Source organism: Rhopalosiphum padi, unplaced genomic scaffold, assembly GCF_020882245.1.
Source record: "Rhopalosiphum padi isolate XX-2018 unplaced genomic scaffold, ASM2088224v1 scaffold1, whole genome shotgun sequence".
NCBI lineage: Eukaryota > Metazoa > Arthropoda > Insecta > Hemiptera > Aphididae > Rhopalosiphum > Rhopalosiphum padi.
The window spans coordinates 1,102,713-1,108,062 of NW_026869996.1; the positions used below are offsets into that span (position 1 = coordinate 1,102,713).

The window sequence follows — 5,350 nt, forward strand, 5'->3', positions numbered from 1 at the left end:
CAGCGCGGAGTCCCACCGGCGTCCGTACGCCCGCGAACGGGCGGGACACATCGGCGCCAGCTATCCTGAGGGAAACTTCGGATGGAACCAGCTACTAGATGGTTCGATTAGTCTTTCGCCCCTATACCCAGCTCAGACGATCGATTTGCACGTCAGAATCGCTGCGGACCTCCATCAGGGTTTCCCCTGACTTCATCCTGGCCAGGCATAGTTCACCATCTTTCGGGTACCAACGTGTGCGCTAAGGGTGCGCCCCCGGACGGCCGAAGCCGACCTGGCGGAGACGCCCCCGGACTGCGGACCAGCGCGACTTTGAACGCCGGTGGGTTCGGTCGCTAGGCCATCGTCCGCACCGTAAACGGTTCACTTTCATTGCGCCAAACGTGGTTTTTCATAAGATCACCGTTGACTCGCGCACACGTTAGACTCCTTGGTCCGTGTTTCAAGACGGGTCGGAAAGTAGCCCGAAACTCGTCGCCGACCGACGGGACCCCGCCTGCGACGGGGCCGCGTCGACGGTTCTTGCCGTCGGGCGAGCCGACCAGGAGCACCGGGGTTCGGCGCGAACGGTCACGCCGAGACGCGACCGCCGCGACGAACCGCCACCCGGGCCCTTCGGCCGGCGCCCAACGAGTCGCGACGTCCGCTAACCGAGCGAAAGATCCGGCCGGCGGTTAGACCGACCGTGAATTCGCCCGGCGGGGACTCGCGGGCTCTGTCCGTTTACACCCGAACGGTTTCACGTTCTTATGAACTCTCTCTTCAAAGTTCTTTTCAACTTTCCCTCACGGTACTTGTCCACTATCGGTCTCGTGGCCGTATTTAGCCTTAGATGGAGTTTACCACCCGCTTCGGGCTGCACTCTCAAGCAACCCGACTCGAAGGCGCGGTCCGATCCCGGAACGCTGTGACGGCCTCTACTGGCCTGGCACCATCTGCGGGCCATGGCCCCGTTCAAGGGAGACTTGGACCGTCACGTGCGCCCCGGCAACGAGGCCGGCCCGTACGCCACAACTCCCATACGTGCCGCGACACAAAAGTGCGCGGCGGGATTCGGCGATGGGCTTTTCCCTGTTCGCTCGCCGCTACTGGGGGAATCACGGTTGTTTTCTTTTCCTCCGCTTATTAATATGCTTAAATCCGGCGGGTAGTCCCGCCTGATCTGAGGTCGGAACGTATCGGTGTGTTTGTGTTTTTTTTCTTAACACGGCAGCCTGCGGTCCGCGCTCCGTCCGTACGGCGACCGTCCGCGTCCGCTTCTCGGAAGCCGGAGAGGTGTCTCTAGGACTCTCAGCCGACCCGGCCGCGCTCTCGCGCGGCGGGCGGACGGGGACGTGCCGTTTTACGGCGCGAGAACCCGTGACTGTTTGCCGTCACAACTTGGGCGGACGACCGGAGGCGGGCGCCGTCGCCGTCGCCGCGAGGCAGACGGCGGGGCGTCGTTCCCCGGTCGAACCGCCAATCTCGCGCAGCCGGAGCGGCCGACGGTCTCCCGTCGGACGCCTGCCGGCGGCGCATCGGTCTGGCCGAGTATCCGGTATACGACCCTCAGACAGGCGTGGCCCGGGACCCGCGGGTCACCGAGGCCGCAATGTGCGTTCGACTGGTCGATGTTCGTATAACCTGCGGATTACACGACGACGCGCAGATAGCTGCGGTCTTCATCGATCCACGAGCCAAGTGATCCGCCGTTCGGGGTCGGGTGTTTTTTTTGTTTGTCGACGAAATTTCTGCGCCACGCGTGCGCGCGGCGCAAGGTCTTTCGACGGTAACCATCTTTCGGTCGACGCTTGGTCGGGGGTCGCGGCGCGCGGGCGGTCGGCGAGCTAGTCGCGAGCGCACGCGGCCACGGGGTCGGATTAGGCGCGCGCGAGACCGGCGTGGGACGCCGGTGCCGCGGGCCCGTCTCTAATGATCCTTCCGCAGGTTCACCTACGGAAACCTTGTTACGACTTTTACTTCCTCTAAACGGCCGAGTTCGGTCATCTTCCCGGTCGCGCGACGACCCAGCCCCCGAGGGGGCCGAATAACGCGCGTCCAGTCCGAAGACCTCACTGCGGTCGTTCAATCGGTAGTAGCGACGGGCGGTGTGTACAAAGGGCAGGGACGTAATCAACGCGAGCTGATGACTCGCGCTTACTGGGAATTCCTCGTTCACGTGGAAAAATTGCAAGCCACGATCCCTAAGCACGAAGGAGGTTCAGCGGGTTACCCGGAAGCCTGTCGGCCCAGGAATGTTAACACACGCTGATTCCTTCAGTGTAGCGCGCGTGCGGCCCAGAACATCTAAGGGCATCACAGACCTGTTATCGCTCAGTCTCGTGCGGCTATTTTCGTCCGCCGCCTGTCCCTCTAAGAAGAGTTTAAGCTCCTGGGAGCCGGCGGTAGCCCTAGTAACGTATCGTGATCCGCCGGCGACGGCCGCGAACACGGCGCGCTTCACCGCGGAGCCCGACGCACGACTGACGCGCGCCGACCAGAGGTTGCCCCCCGGCCGACACACGCCCGCCGCACGCAGGGACGCGGATGGCGCGGCCGCGCCCGACGACCGCCGTGGACGACGGGCGAACGCGTTCGGGGATACCGGGCCGAGCCGACGGAGACGCGAACACGGACGGCCGAAACCGCCCGCGCCGCGCCCACCGCCGACCCGGGTTTACCCGCCTAGTTAGCAGGACAGAGTCTCGTTCGTTATCGGAATTAACCAGACAGATCGCTCCACCAACTAAGAACGGCCATGCACCACCACCCACCGAATCAAGAAAGAGCTCTCAATCTGTCAATCTTTCCGGTGTCCGGGCCTGGTGAGGTTTCCCGTGTTGAGTCAAATTAAGCCGCAGGCTCCACTCCTGGTGGTGCCCTTCCGTCAATTCCTTTAAGTTTCAACTTTGCAATCATACTTCCCCCGGAACCGAAAAGCTTCGGTTTCCCGGAAGCTGCCCGCCGGGTCGTTAATGAAACGCCGGCGGATCGCTAGCTGGCATCGTTTACAGTTAGAACTAGGGCGGTATCTGATCGCCTTCGAACCTCTAACTTTCGTTCTTGATCATACGAGAACGTACTTGGCAAATGCTTTCGCGTCAGTTCGTCTCGAGACGATCCAAGAATTTCACCTCTAACGTCTCGGTACGAATGCCCCCGCCCGTCTCTGTTGATCATTACCTCCGGTCCCGAAAACCGGCCCGGCGGGACGCGCGGGCGACTGGCGCCCGCGGCCCGGCGGCCCGCGCACGGAAACGCCCCGGAGGGCGATTTCGCGCGCCCGCGAAGGGCGGAGATGCGCGGGACCGAGGTCTTGTTCCATTATTCCATGCGACCAGTATTCAGGGCCTTTTGACGAGACGGCCGTGAAGCCGCCCCGCCAGATTTGAGCCTGCTTTGAGCACTCTAATTTGTTCAAAGTAAACGTGTCGGCCCGCCGACGGCACTCGGTGAAGAGCACCGCGCAGCAAGATTGGAGTAGGCGGCCGCCGTCGTCGAACCCCGACGGCCAAGCGACGCGTGGCCGCGTGGCGCGCCGGAAGCACGAGACACGTGTCCGCCTGCCGACAATACGTCCGGCCGACGTGCCGGTAACTAACACCCCGAGACGGCTGACGAGCGCGACGACGGCCGCGCCGACGGGACACGTGGTCCCGCGACACGACCGGCCGCGACACGCCGGACCGCCAGGGTGGTCCGGCACCGCCCAGACACAGATCCGACTACGAGCTTTTTAACCGCAACAACTTTAATATACGCTATTGGAGCTGGAATTACCGCGGCTGCTGGCACCAGACTTGCCCTCCAATTGATCCTCGTTTAAAGGTTTTAAAGTGTTCTCATTCCGATTACGGGGCCTCGGATGAGTCCCGTATCGTTATTTTTCGTCACTACCTCCCCGTTCCGGGAGTGGGTAATTTGCGCGCCTGCTGCCTTCCTTGGATGTGGTAGCCGTTTCTCAGGCTCCCTCTCCGGAATCGAACCCTGATTCCCCGTTACCCGTTACCACCACGGTAGGCATGGAACCTACCGTCGACAGTTGATAAGGCAGACATTTGAAAGATGCGTCGCCGGTACGGAGACCGTGCGATCAGCTCGAAGTTATTCAGAGTCACCAGGTCTTTGCGCGGGCCGCGATCGGGACGCGCACGAAGCGCGCCGCGACGGGCCGGTTTTGATCTAATAAAAGCGTTCCTCCCGCACGCGACACCCGAGGGCGCCGCGACGGTCGGAACTCTGTCGGCATGTATTAGCTCTAGAATTACCACAGTTATCCAAGTAACTTGGGTACGATCTAAGGAACCACAACTGATTTAATGAGCCTTTCGCGGTTTCACCTTAATGCGGCTTGCACTGAGACATGCATGGCTTAATCTTTGAGACAAGCATATGACTACTGGCAGGATCAACCAGGGATCTCGGTTTTACAACAACTGCGCCCCGTGTGACGCGCGCGCTGACGCACGACGCGACACCCGGGACGCGTGCTTCCGAGCGCCGGTCCGCCCGGGGGCGGGCCGACGCCGAGGGCGGTCGCACGACAGCGAGACCGCTGGGGTCCCGGCGTGCGACCGACCGCGGTTCGTGTGAGAATACGAGGGCCCGACGGGAGCGCTGTGGACACGCGCGGGCACCCGACCCGACCGCAATCGCCGCGGCCGTGATGGCGTTGGCTAGAGCGGCCGACTTGTGGCGGGCGCCACACGCGATACGCACCCGTCGCAACGTAACTCGCGTTGACGAGAGTTGAGGGAGACCGGCGGACCGCCGTCCTGTGCGGACGGCACCCGCCGGAATCGCCTCTCTCGCCCGTTTTGTAAAGGTCCCCAGCCGAGATCGTGGGGGAAGCCGGGACGCGACGCGAAGTCCGTCGTCCCGGGGCTTCGCCCCGGCGACCGCCGGGCACGGCGACGATGGCCGGCCGCGGCGGGAATGTTCTGGCGTCGAGAGTTCGTATCTTGCGAAACGGTAACGGGAGTCGTCATCGGTTGAGCGATGTGTGTCGCGCTGCCGACCCACCGGTAGGAGGGCCCGCAGCGCCAGTCGAGGTTTGCCACTCGGCGTGCGAGATGGGTCGGTCGCCGAAACGTGGACGGATACCAACTCGGCGCCGATGCCGGGCACGCCCTCGCCAAGAACTGGCGGGGCGAGAACGGCACGGCTGAGTTGGACGCGTCGGCTTCGGCGTCGCCCGTGGCTTTGCTGTCGTGTACCGTGATCGGTGATCCGACGGCCGGCTGATCGCCGACCGACCGACCGGCCGCTCACAAATATACAAAAACTCGGGTCCAACCGTCCGCCATGCAAAACCGCACGTGCGTAGCGGTCATCGCGCCGGGACGCGGTCCACGCGTCCATGACGGTGCGT

General features: G+C 63.1%; 2 non-coding genes across 2 annotated transcripts in view; both read right to left on the bottom strand.

Annotated features, from left to right (window-relative positions):
• The window catches only part of LOC132931445 (large subunit ribosomal RNA), a 4,196-nt gene extending 3,025 nt beyond the window's left edge, over positions 1–1,171 (bottom strand). The window contains exon 1 of the ribosomal RNA XR_009662624.1: positions 1–1,171. This exon is cut by the window's left edge and continues 3,025 nt beyond it. This is a non-coding gene — a ribosomal RNA (large subunit ribosomal RNA).
• Positions 1,172–1,542: 371 nt separating this feature from the next.
• Positions 1,543–1,700, bottom strand: LOC132931478 (5.8S ribosomal RNA). Its single transcript, XR_009662654.1, has one exon. It is a non-coding gene; the product is annotated as a 5.8S ribosomal RNA (ribosomal RNA).
• Positions 1,701–5,350: the final 3,650 nt, after the last annotated feature.